At 36.3% G+C, this 14,616-nt stretch overlaps 1 non-coding gene across 1 annotated transcript; it reads right to left on the bottom strand.

Annotated features, from left to right (window-relative positions):
- Window positions 1–9,140: 9,140 nt before the first annotated feature.
- LOC123869519 lies at window positions 9,141–9,279 on the bottom strand. The gene has a single exon (XR_006796912.1). It is a non-coding gene; the product is annotated as a U4 spliceosomal RNA (small nuclear RNA).
- Between the last annotated feature and the right edge of the window lie 5,337 nt (window positions 9,280–14,616).

Raw genomic sequence — 14,616 nt, 5'->3', positions numbered from 1 at the left:
TAGTGTGATTCACACTGTACAATATTATCGTGGTTTTTAAAGAAATCGCTTGATTTTCACGAGTCGCGTCGCTCAACAATAAGGAATGCGACTCAGATAATATATAGGCAGATAGATACAATGATTACTTCATCTACAAAGTAAAATATTGAAATCATAATTGGACATAACTTGGTTACCCATCGTTAGAAATCAGACATATTATTCCACCGTTCATCAGTCTGTGTTTTCCTCATGCTTCCGAACGCCGGAATTTAATAGAGAATGGTAAGCAGTGGGGATATGTTCGGAGAGTGGCATTAACATTTAAATTACATGATTTTCATACGAGCAGCCCAAGCACAGTGTTAACACCTTTGATTTAAGTGTATCTATACAACGGCTATTCAAATAAATCCAGCCAAGTGCGAGTTAGACACGCGCACCGAGAGTTCCGTACTCGGGCAATTTTTCCGACATTTTGCACGATAAATCAAAAACTGTTATGCATAAAAATAAATAAAAATCTGTTTTAGAATATACCTACAGGTAAAACCCTTTCATATGATACCTCACTTGGTATAGTTATCTTGCTTTGAAAATTGAGAAACATTTTAGTTTTTTTTTGAATAATGTAACCAAAAATTCACCGTTTTTGGATTTATTCCTTTACTCGTGCTATTACCTACCTACTTGCTAAATTTCGTGATTCTAGGTCAACGGGAAGTCCCCTATAGGTTTTCTTGACAGACACGACGGACGGTCTGACAGACAGACAGACAACAAAGTGATCCTATAAGGATTCTGTTTTTCCTTTTGAGGTACGAAACCCTAAAAAAGAGTGTCCCACAAAGATACCATACCAAACACGACACTATAGTGTAAGGTTATTTTTAAAAAGTTGATTTGAGTTGTCAAAAATAATATAAAATTATTAATTTAGCTGATGAAGGTAGTTTGGTAAAATCGATATTTGGCTCATTCGATGTCATACAATCTGTTACTAGGAGGCCAACAAGATTGAACTTGCATAAATACGGGTGTTTTGAAGGTTTTAGTTCAGTCTCCTTCTGAGATTCGGAGCGATATCGCATATTTTCGGTATTTGGATTGTGAACTGAATAATTAGATGTTGTGATAGCAATCACGCTCTAATTAAATTATTTATTTTGGCATTAGTTTGTTTAGATTAAAACTCTCGGATAACCTTACACATTAAACTTGTGTTTTTTTGTGTTGGTTTTGGAGAGGACATTCCAATAATTCGATAAAAATATTTAAATAATACCTGCTTTTCTGAGTGACGCCAACAATAGTCATCAAGTTTTAACTAAAGCTTCATTTACGCCAGAGCAACATAGTGCAACATTGCAACAGTCTAGAGAGCAGCATGGTACAGTAACCCATAAGGTCACACAAAGTATCAAAAAACATGGAGTTATTCAAGGGGCGGACCAAAATTTTCTGAAAGGTCGGCAACGTATTGTCAGTTCCTCTGGTGCTGCACATGTTCATGGGTGGCGGTAATCACTGAACATCAGATGATCCACCTGCTCGTTTGCTCACTAGTTTTATTAAAAAATATTAGTACCGCTTTCTCACGGCATTTTTATTGACAAAGCTTTGTAGCACAGGACCAAGACCGCGAGAGAGTCGTGTCGCACTGATTGTGCTTGGGCGGGTGTATTGCTGCGTTCAGTCGTTACGGCAAATAAATGTAGCGAATTAAATGGTAATGCTGATATCTATGTTGTACGTAAGTATGAAACACCTGCTTATCTAATGTTACATAATATTATGTAGGATGTCAAATAAATTATTCATACAAAATTGACAGCGCCTGTTTTAAGCAAATGGTCGAAGATCCCAGAGCTTCCAGATCTAGGACATTTTAGCAATGCTTCAAGAATTAGTAGTCTATTAGGTATGTAAGAAAAGAAAAAAGGAAAGTTGCTAACTTGAAAGCGGAGTCTTTTCAAAAAAACCTTAGTAACCTGAGTTAAAGAAGCAAAGCTGGTTTTACATACAAAATCTCAAATTTCTAGACCGCTGATATGCTAAGCAGTCTGTTTCTTTTTTATATACTAACTACAAGACTAACTAATGCTCTAACTAACTAAGAAAGTGCGCAAAGTTTCAACTCCATCAGATGAACGATGTGCCAATGTATAGGTAACGAACATACACACAAACAAACATTAATTTGTATAGTTATAAGAAGATGGATACAGACAAAAAAATCTACTTCATTTTACTATTCACATCCTTCACATTAAATGCTAACCCATTTGTAACCACTAAAAGGGCCGGGGCACATATGGCGGAGCGCAGCTCAGAACATTTTTCGCAGTCAAAATATGATCGACATAGTCCTCCTTGAAATAAAAATATCTAAAATCAATTGTGCATCCGTGCGGATACTCGCGCATCCGCGCGCAGTCCCGCGCGTGCTCGCGCATTCTCTGGTACAAATTCGCGTAATGTGTCACGCGATTAGAAAACTTCGCGGGCATGCTCTGCGCTACGCTCCGACATATTATTTGTGCTGGCCCTAAGAAAGAAAAGCTTTACGAAAACATTCGCCTCGAAGAGCATTGTGATCGGAGAGCTAATGGTCCGTTCCCAATGTCCTAACAGAGGTGTCGATAACACGAACAACTGGTATTTTTCTTACAAATTACCTCTCCATATCAAAGCACTGGGATCCGAGGAAATTGTATATGGTTGAAGTCAAAGGATTTTGTGCTTTTGAAAATATAGGAACCGTTGAAAAGACCAGTGTTACGAAAATGCTTGTTTTTAGAGTTCCGTACCTCAAAAGGAAAGCGGAACACTTTGCGGAACTTTGATCCTTATAGGATCACTTTGTTGTCTGTCTGTCCGTCTATCCGTCTGTTGTCGTCGTCTGCTGTCGTGTCTGTCAAGAAAACCTATACTTAGGTACTTCTCTAGATTCATGAAATTTGGTAGGTAGGTAGGTAGGTCTTATAGCACAGGTATAAAGGAAAAAATCCGAAAACCGTGAATTTGTGGTTAAACAAAAATTTAAAAAATTAAAATGTGTTTCAATTTTCAAAGTCAAAGATGACTATACCAAGTGGGGTATCATAATGAAAGGGCTTTATCTGTTATACATTCTAAAACAGATTTTTATTTACTTTTATGCATAGTACTTTTTGATTTATCGTGCAAAATGTCGGAAAAAATACCCGAGTACGTAACCCTCGGTGCGCGAGTCCGACTCGCACTTGGCCGGTTTTTTTTATCCGACTACAAAAGGAGTTTGAATTCTAAAACTAATTAGTTACTATTTACCAATGGTATTTAGTGTAATTTGATATTTGATTTAGAAGAGATTCAAAAGAGAAAAGTAGGGTACCTAACTAAATGTAACATTTTTGTTAAAAAGTACTTGTAACTTTATTTTGTTTGAATCATAATTAAAATTAAATTAAATAAAAATATTACCATTGCGAATTATAATAAATAATTAATGTGAGTGTGAACATTGCTAACATTGCATAAAAATGTTCGGTTAACCTTAAACAATTCCTCCAAACCACAGAGTACAGTTGCAAAGGCTTCAGCAAGTATGAAATGAATGATTAACTATTAAGTACGCTTAAAGTCCTGGGCATTATACAACACGACGGTAGCGGACGCAACGATGGCGATACGCTGCAGTGAGGCGAATGGTCTGTTGGGAGGCTTCGGCCGTGGCTAGTTACCACCCAGCAGCAAAGCCGTGCCACCAAGCGATGTAACGTTCCGGCACAATGCCGCGTAGAAACTGATCAAGGGTTTAGAGAAACTTAAATACCCCTTCCAAGTTAGCCCGCTTGCATCTTAAACTGCATCATCACTTACCACCAATTACCAGGCAAATATCCGTCGCGCGTTATATGCTCCCAAGTCTTGATATTATGATTGCATTGCGGCCGGGAGAGGTTAACGATTTAGGCTAACTTTACATTTAGTGCAAAACCTTTTGTATTTTTAGAACGTTAATTCCTGCCGGTTTTTGTTAGTAGGAGGTAAGTGTAACTAACATTTCAACTACCGGTATCTAATATTTTTATGGGCAAATGGGTGTCAAACACGCATAACGCGTAGGCTTCTATAGCCATGTAATACTAGTTGCTAAAAAATGATATTTTTTAAATCAAACTGTCTTAAAAATCTGATATCTAAATAAATAAATAAAAATAAAGTCTTTATTGCTGAATTTATTTACTATTAATTCAAATCCCGCACTTTTTTCTCGCTCTTTGCAATCAGCGTGTCTTCTGACGCATATGCCTCCTCCAAGTTTTTCAAAATGAGTCTGTTTTGTGCTTCTCTTGCTCATAGCTGTCTGCTTTATGTCATCTAATCGAAATCTAATGCCCAATGATTTTTAAATACCTATGAAATTCATTGATGCGTCAGGAATGTCGTGTCGTATTATAAAAAGCTTCGACGACCATTCTGTGACGTTCCCTCATCCCTATTTTTACGAAAAGAAATCTATTATCGTTATGACAAGAAACTATTATTTTCATGACATTGCGTATTGCGTGTAGGTACAAGGTGAAACTGCGTGTCATTCCTACATTTAATTAGGTGTGCTGTCAGAAATTTGGGTATAAATATAACAAAAGATCATTGTTTGTATGTAGGTACAAATTACATAACAACCGTCATTGTGTTGTAAAAACTAATAGGTAAAGCTACCAGTTAATGTAACCAATAATAATAATGAAAGCGTGAATCAGCGATAGCCTAGTAGTTAAAACGTCGTCAGCCTTCCTAGACTGGTAGTCCGGAGTTCAATTACGGGCTCGCCCATATTACTTCGGAGTTAACTGTGAAGGAAAACATAGTGAGGAAACCTTGCCAGAGAGTTACCCATAATGTTCTCAAAGGTGAGTGAAGTCTACCAATCCGCACTCACCCAGCGTGATAGATCAAGACCAAAATTCCTTGGTTATAATCCATACTAATATTATAAATGCGAAAGTGTGTCTGTCTGTCTGTCTGCTACGTTTTCACGGCCCAACCGCTGAACCGATTTTAATGAAAGGTACAGAGTTGGGATACATCCCGGGGAAGGACATAGGCTACTTTTTATCCCGGAAAATCAAAGAGTTCCTACGGGATTTAAAAAAATCGAAATCCACGTGGGCGAAGCGGCGGGCATCCCCTTGTATTTATTATAAAGGGAACCTTTGATGTGCTTCAACTTTCTAGGTCCAAAAGTTCAAGCTGTGCGTTGAGTCAGTCAGTGAGTGAGTCAGGACCAAGGCGTGTGGAAGTCTCCAAAAAGACCTTGATGACGAAAACTTATTTTTTCTCCATGAGCCTGTATGCGTCCACTGCTGGACATAGAGCTTTCCAAGAGCGCGCCACCAAACACAATCCTTCGACTTCCTCATCCATCCGCTCCCCGCCTTCAGGTCATCGGTCCAGCGGGCTGGAGGTCGTCCCACACTGCGCTTACCAGTACGCGGTCTCCACTCCAGAACACGTCTGGCCCACCGGCCGTTAGTTCTGCGACAGACATGACCTGCCCATTGCCACTTCAGCTTGCTAATCCTTTGAGCTACGTCGGTCGCTTTTATTCTTCTGCAAATTTCCTCGTTCCAGATTTTATCCCAGAGAGTGATTGATTGAACCCAACATAGGTCTGAGCGACTTTTAGTTTGTGGACGAGGCCAACTGTCAGTGTCCACGTTTCTGCTCCATTACTATCACCACACTATATACGAAAACTTAATTATTAATTTACAATCTGGCCATCGTACAATCATGCCCTTCTTAAATATTCCAGGCACTAAAGTGTATGGGCTAAACACATTACCTTTGGGTACAACGTTAAACCGCACTTCGCCTTAAGTGTGAATTATCCTAATGCATATTGAACACTCATCAAACCCCTTGGTACTTTCTGACTGGACCCTCCATTTAATATTCTATAAGATAAGGATGACTAATTTTGGTGGTTCTGGTACTTTGCATATTATTTCCATTTAATAGTTTACCTACCGGAAAATAGAATCCTATAGGATTGAAAATGTATTATTCAAATAAACTTTTACAGTGCTTTTGATTCATCAAATGAATTACCACTGGTTCGGAATGTCCTACTTAGGTATGTCTGTCCGTATGTCAAGGCCCTTTTACTCAGAAACTTCAAATAAAACGTACATCGAATATATGCAATAGTATGAGGTTTATGGACTTAGGTCTATAATAGCCTCATATTATTACTGCAAAAATCTCTATTTTAAGTCAAATTTACATTTTCAGATGGACATAATTTAAGCAACAAAATAATTATTCGTATCCTTCCAAGGTACGGAATCCTCTCAGTGCGCAAGTCCAACTCACACTTGGCCGGTTTTATATCTGATATAAATGTTCAGTGTTTATTTCAACTTCTATAGAGGCGCTAGGGCGTAGGGTCCTGTGTTGATTTCGCAAATAGTTGATTGACGAAACTTAAATAAAATGGTCCCCTTATTCTTTGTATGAAACTTGGTCCTTTTGTTCACATTTACGTGTTTGACGGGATTCTTTTATCTCGGAATTTCAATAGTAATAAGGCGGGTCAAGTACACACATTCTCACGTACAACTGGGCCCGCTCGGGATATCGCATTGACAGCCATTCCCCAACACATTTGAGCTGTATTATATTCAGGCACCCGATAAAATGGTACGTGAAATTGTTTTTTTCGTTTTGCTAAAGGAATTGATCTTTATAAACTTTTTCGAACAGTATGGCAAAGCAAGACGCCGTACCTAAGCAAGTACCTATCCAGAATTCATTCTCGATAGTTCGGCTACGACCCCCTGTATACATAATAATGTTATATACCTGTATAATATTATATAACTTTAAATGCCTGAATAGATTTAGATTATGGAGTATCATTAAAATACATCACGAGTGACACTGGTATATTTTTTTGAAAAAAAAAAAAACAATTAGAGACATTTTCTAATGTGTTAAAAATTCTTCAATTATATTATTTTAACTTGACAAACATCAAACCTGGCAGTGCAAATTGCAGTCGGGATTTTCGAAAACTTTTTAAACTACTTTTAACTCACGCTTAGTCTGATTAAGTCTATCTTGGATCGTTTGGTTTTTAGTCGATCTCACTGCGAGAGTCCTACATTTATATAATAATTCTACGTTTACTTTATGCGATGGTTTTATTTTCTTCATTCACGAAAGCAGTTGATAAAAAGTAAACTGTCACCAACATCGATGGTCACCACGATATCTATGACGGTCAGTGGTGTGCAGGTCATAGAGGCGTAAAAACATTGTTTACCCCAGCTCTATGCATATTTTTCATTTTGACTTGCCAGCAAACAAGTCCCTGCATAACTGGTTTCAAAAGCAGTGCACGCCACTGATGACGGTTACCTTTTGTGTGCCAAATCCAAGCCTTCATCTCATCTAAGCTGTAATTATTACCAGAGACCGCTCGCTGTGGGTCTCGGGCCTTTGCATCCGTATACGAACCCACGTAGACATGTTATGCAGAATTCATTCAATTTAACGTTATAGCACGCAATATAGGCCTGAATAGTCTAGCCTGAGTTATGTGCGTTTTATTGCCGACAGTAAAATCGTAAGTGTCGGCCAAATTAACACCGCCATGTTACTACACTTTGGGAGCCCGGAAGCATCGTAACTCAAATTAAATACTTATACTCATTGAATTATGGCCACAAAAACTGTAGTTTATAGGGCGTACATAGTACATACACAGTATTTTGCAGTGTGTGATTTGTCCAAAGCCATTAAGTAAAGATAAAGTATGACTTCGTTGGTAGGATATAACTATCTCTGGAAGAAGAATTACACTAGATCTCACCTGCGAGTACGTTCATGAGCATTGTTGGCCTACTGAGCACAGATCTTCTCTCAGAATAAGAAGGGTATAGGAAATAAATCAGTCACGCTGGCCAAATGAAACGTAATGTAGTAAACATTAAACAAAAACAATCGTTCAACGAATTCGTCACGGAAAACGAATTTTCGCATTTACAATCATAACAACGGAAAATAACTTCGCGTGAAAAATCACTGTGAAATAATCAACTCCATTGGCCATGATATTATTAATGTAGCAAACAACTGGAAGTAAAAATCACTTTCTGTGAAAAATAGCGTGTAAAATCACTGTGAATAAAAATTATGATCTCACCAAATGAAAACGATCTCAAAATAACAATAATGCTCGACATTCTTCTTCAGTCTGTAGTCACCTAAGAGACACCTACAACCACGCAAACCATAATAAGTATAACTTTCTTTGAAAATATCGTAACACAAAGTTACGCTACTATGCCATCAGCAAACGCAATGTCATTATTCATTAGGCTTATAATGACACAAATAATTTCTCACCACCTTTGCAAAGTCACGGCCGACGTGATCAATCTATGAGAATGATTTATGGCACGTAACGATCCCGTAGGTATAATTGGGTGTGCTGGATTAAATGGACGGTAGAATAACGTTCGCACTTACCTAATTAATTAATTGGAGCACTTGTATGGATTTTCTGCATTTGATGTGAAGCTTTATTAGAAGTGCCTAATAGGTAGGCATGTTAAATACATTTTAATAAATATTATTAATTTAATAATTCAAGTCCATAGGTGCCAATATCTCTACCCATATAAATAAAATAAAAACCGGCCAACTGCGAGTCAGACTCGCGCACTGAGGGTTTCGTACTCGGGTATTTTTTTCAACATTTTGCACGATAAATCAAAAACTATTATACATGAAAATAAATTAAAATCCGTTTTAGGTTGTACAGGTAAAGCCCTTTCATATGATACCTCACTTGGTATAGACTATAGTTACCTTATTTTGAAAATTGAAACACATTTTAATTTTTAAGTACCCTATAGGTTTCTTGACAGACACGACAGACAGACAGATAGACAAAAAAGTGATCTTATAAGGGTTCCGTTTTCCTTTTGAGATACGGAATCCTAAAAAATGCGAAATTGTTTTTTTTGTTAGTTTTTTGGTTTAAATTGTTCTTCAATCACGCCGCAACAATATATATAGGCTATACTATATTGATAACCGACATATTAATAACGAGTGCTTTCTCAATACATTATTAGCATCGAAGTAGTAATTATTTGGCTTTTACAGCCGTTCAAAAATTGCCATAGCGGACGGTATTTCACGTCCACCCGGCGGGGTATTGGTAAAGTTTTCAACTAGCAATAATCGCACCTCGGATTAACCTCATTGGTTACGATATTGCCTCTGCGCAAAGTTAACTCAACGCCATCAACTGTTTCATTATGACAGTTTGGGGCCGGTAAAATAATTGCGTGATTTATTCTCTTCTTAGCGCCATCTATCGGCAGGTTAAGAAGTTAAAAGTTGAGATGATTTTGATGTCATAAATACTTTACTATTATTTTAGCGGGGGTCAGTAAATACTTGTTTTGTAATGATTATTTTTTAATTTTGGTTTTGATATTATTTTTTGTCGTTTTTTATCGAAAACTAGCTTTAGCATTAGGTTATTTAATAGCTTTACACAAAATCATATAATAAATTATTAATTACTACAAATAGCTTGCATGATAGCTTCTTATTATCCCGGAAAAACAATAAGTTCCCAGGGGATTTTAAAAAACTAACTAAAAAATGAAGTCTCAGGATGGACCATCAAAAAGTTCCTCCGGGATTCTTAGAGGCCCATCCGTTTAATCATTTTTATGAAAGGTACAGACTGACATATTATGTATAAGTAGGCTACATACTTTCCGAAAATCGGAGAATTCCCACGGGATTTTCAAACAACCTTAGTCTATTACGTTGACGAAGTTGCGGTCATCATCTAATTGCTATAGTAATAATTAACAGCGCTGTTCAATGAATAACGTAAACTAATAGAAAAAACTATTTTATGAGCTAGTTTAATAAAGATAAAACAGCCTTTTTGTTTCGACCAACCAAACATCAACCCTTTACTAATTAACTGATAAATAACTTAACATTTGAAAACCCCCGACGCAAAACCCTCTATAAGAAAACTAGAAAAGAGCTGATAACTTTCAAACGGCTGATCCGATTTTCTTCGATTATAACTAAGAACACTCTCGATCAAGCCACCTTTTTAGACAAAAAAAAAAAACTATTAAAATCGGTCCATTCATTTAGGAGCTACGATGCCACAGACAGATACACACGCCAAACTTATAACACCCCTCTTTTTGGGTCGGGGGTTAAAAATAAAATATCTAATTTTAATGTTTAAACTATCGTGTGTGATTTCCATTATAAGTTTAGATTGTTATGGCTATACTCACGTATTCAGTCGATGTAAGCCCGATTAGTTTCGAATAAGTTTGAGTTTCAACCGCGAAGCGGAGCGAGCTTAGTCCTTATGAAAAATGACGAGAAGTCCTTATGAGAAAGTCCGGATGGGTTTGAAACAAGTCGGGCTTGCATAGACTAAATACGTGATCTTAGATATAAAAATAATATTATTTTGGGTTACGAAGAACCCCATTTTGTATTAGTTCTCGTCCCGTTTAATTGCGTCGTTAAGTTGTAACTTGAAGCAAGGGATGCCTGCAGGCTAAGGCTCGGGACCCTCGGTTAACAAGCCCGACCTTGCGATTGTTTTAAAAAGGGAACAAGACGTACTACCTAATAATATTGTTTTTTACTTAAAAAATCTTCTTGTAAGAATTTTATTGAGATGATCCATTTCATAATGTACCTACTAGCTGCTACCCAGTTTGCTTTGTAATGGATAAATAATGTGCGGTTTTATACGCGTGATTGACGCGTGCCAATAAAATAGAATAGGATAGAATTGAATAGATTTTTATTCAAATAAACTTTTTACAAGTGCTTTTGAATCGTCAAAATAAACCACTGGTTCGGAATGCCGTTCCTACCGAGTAATGTTCACTTCAATACCACGCAGTCCGGATTTTCCTCGCTCCCTCCATCGTCATAAGTATAAAACTAAAAAATATTATATTATTATATTAGTATTGCCATCTCGACCTGTCGCATACTTACTATAAATGAACTGACCCTTTTTTCGACAACCTCCCTGGTGCATATTCTGTGATTAGTAGTCTTAATATAAGTGGCAACTAATTTCCAATATCAACGCGTAATTTTATCATCATCATATAATCATCAGCTAAACCCATCACCGACCCACTACTGAGCACGGGTCTCCTCTTAATTTAAGTGCGGATTGGCAGATTTCACATACCTCTGAAAACACTATGGAGAACTCTCAAGAATTCAGGTTTCCTTATGTTATTTTCTTCACCGTTAAATCAAGTGATATTTAACTGCATGTTATAGTTAACCCGCTTTTAATTAACTCTTCTCATCTCTAAGGTGAGTGTAGTGAGCACTCTAGTTAATTAGTTTACAAGTCCAAAATATTGTGTTTAAATGTCACGTCATACTTTTGTAGGGATTACGTATATAATATTTCGTAGTATAAAGTATCATTTCATTTGGGAAAGTGCAGCTTTAGTCCATGTTTGCAGTATTAATGATGCTACTGGTTAATTACTATGTATGTACCTACTAACAGCAACTAGATCCCGTTTAATCGTGTAACATTGTGATTATCTGTATCGAGAGAGGTTATAAAACATAGTTTATAGTTTGAGTGTTACAATGTGATTGATGCTCACAACTTTGCACTAGTTCAGATAACCCTTAATTACTTAGTACAGAAACTTGAGAATGTAAGTTACTAATGTAATGTGTATGTGTGTGTGTGTGTGTGTGTGTGTGTTTGTGTGCGTGTGTGTATGTGTATGTGCGTGTATAAGTAAGAGTGTGTTAGTGCATAGATATTTAGATATTAGCTATTTTTTTTTTGTCTAGATAATCTTTTATCTTAGCATAGCATTACCTAATTAATTATTATTCATCTCAGTGACTCTTATGCAACACTGAAGCCTCTGAAACGGAAGCTCTTTGTCAGCAGCGGATTATGAATTATGAAAGAGTCATACGAACCCGGAAGATAATAATGTCAAGTGTGCGGACGACCTCTTTGTTAGAGCTATGAATTCCGTTGTAACTCGCAAAATAATATTGTTTCACTATACCTTACCTAATTAGAATTACCTTGCAAGCAAAATATCGGCACACTATTAGTAAGGACTGTACTTACAGTTCGATTCAGATTTCAGACTTATTTCGGTTAATTTTTAGGGTTTAAAAGGGACCAGTCTTTTTACTAAATCTGTGGTGCCAACTGCCAACGTATAATCTATCTCCATTCCGGCAAATCCGTTCAGTAGTTTTTACGTAACAGAGTAAAAAACATACATACATACAAACTTTCGCCTTTATAATATTAGTGTGATTATACAATTTTCTTTATTGCATTTTCAATAATTGCGGTTAACTGTCACATAACTCAAAATTTAAAACCGCCGACACAAAAAGCTCTATAAGAAAACTAGAAAAGAGCTGATAACTTGCAAACGGCTGAACCGATTTTCTTCGATTATAGCTAAGAACACTCTCGATCAAGCCACTTTTCAAACAAAAAAAAAACTAAATTAAAATCGGTTCATTCGTTTAGGAGCTACGATGCCACAGATAGATACACAGATACACAGATACACACGTCAAACTTATAACACCCCTCTTTTTGGGTCGGGGGTTAATAAGAAATACGAGAATATTGGTATATTTTTTTATTCATATACCTACAAGATATTAAAGAGCATTATTGAAGGAAAGCTACGAATAATAAAAGAACCTTGGATTCTTATTCCTTATGCTTATTAGAAATCATCATGCTAACTCAAAATATATCTACGATGTTATATAATGTTGCCAGTATAAAGATATGCTACACGAACGGGGCGGGACACGGCCATAGATCATGCGATCTCTGAGTATTACATTTACAACATGAGGTCTTCTACTGAAGCCCAACAAAGTCCTAGCAATGTATTATCAAAAGATATCTACTTATTTTTTTACCCGACTACGGCAAAGCCAAAAGGTTATGATTTTTAGCAGTCTATGTATGTATGTATGTTTGTATCGAGATTAAACTACTGGGTCGAATTCGATGAATGAGGTGTCAATTGATTCGTTGTAAAGGTCGAGTGACATAGGCTATATTATATGTATAGAAAATGACCTAACGGATTTTACATTGACAAAGTGCAGGGGTCTGCAAAAATTATTTTTGCTATTGTATCAAGTGCGATATTAAATGAAAGAGGAGAAAATTCTGAGTTCATGAATATAAATGTACTAAAATATTAAAATATACCAAGCGACAGGAAAACAATTTTACTATATTTCAGCGTCTATATTAAGAAGATCGTATTCGGGTTTAAGTTTTCAAGTATTGAACTACTTTGGACTCTATTTTCAAAGATTTCTCATACCATACATCAACTCATCTTTGTAAGATATTTCTACAAGAAGCTTTAGAGTGTAAAAACAAAAACTTAGAAAATTTAGAGTAAGTATTTAAAATTTAAATCGGATTTAGCGTGTCTGAGTTTAAAGATCACGGTTTAAATATGAATTTCCGTTTTTGCTTCACACCTCAAAGATAGTTTATGTCCTGAATCACAATTTTATTACGGAAAATCAAAGAGATTCCGCGAAGCTTTTAAAAAACCTATTTCCACGCGGATGAAGTCGCGGGCGTCATCTAGTAATCAATAAATATCAATATGAATGAATACATGGATGAATATTTATTGATCAACAATAATTGGTTACATAAGCTTACATGGAATCCTGGCCCCTAAACTAAGAGATCCCGTATCTTAGAGGCCAGTGCCTTTCCATACATAATAGGCTGTACTTAAAATTAACTATGATAAATCTAATTTTAAAGTAACGACAATTTTGCCATAGATTAAACAGGTTCTTCTGCAGCGTCGCCTCTTTATTATACCTTCTCTAGCATTCGTTTAAAAAGCAGATTGTGCCAACCCAAAAGAAACGAGCTGGAAATATTCTATATATCTAAGAAAATTACTACTTTTACGATAAGATGGATAGTAACTCACCATTATTATCATAATAAAATCAATTTGTCTAGCGCCGCCGGGCCATATTTCAATTCGAGTAACACCTCGTGATTTATTTCTCCTTTATATTATTACTAGCTGATGCCCGCGACTTCATTCGCGTGGATGTAGGTTTTTTAAAATTCCCGTGGGAACTCTTTGATTTTCCGGGATAAAAAGTAGCCTATGTGCTAATCCAGGGTATAATCTATCTCCATTCTAAATTTCAGCCCAATCCGTCCAATGGTTTTTGCGTGGAGTAACAAACATACACACACACACACACACACACACACACACACACATACAAACTTTCTCCTTTATAATATTAGTGTGATTATAACGAACAATGTTATCTATGTCTATGTCACTACTTAATGGCTGACATAAGCTCTTCTTATTACAAGAATAATAAGGAATATACCAAACGCTAGCAAAAACGAAGACAGTACTGATGATTACTATTAAGATACTTATCATAAAAAAAAATACGGCAAAGTTTTAAATAAATCCTGTATTTTTTTAAATTTCACAATATATTGCAAATCAAACATCTGACTGACACTAG

Source organism: Maniola jurtina, chromosome 1 (genome assembly GCF_905333055.1).
Source record: "Maniola jurtina chromosome 1, ilManJurt1.1, whole genome shotgun sequence".
In the NCBI taxonomy this organism is placed as follows: domain Eukaryota; kingdom Metazoa; phylum Arthropoda; class Insecta; order Lepidoptera; family Nymphalidae; genus Maniola; species Maniola jurtina.
Note: the sequence above shows the minus strand (reverse complement) of the source record. Positions and strands in the feature narration are given on the sequence as shown.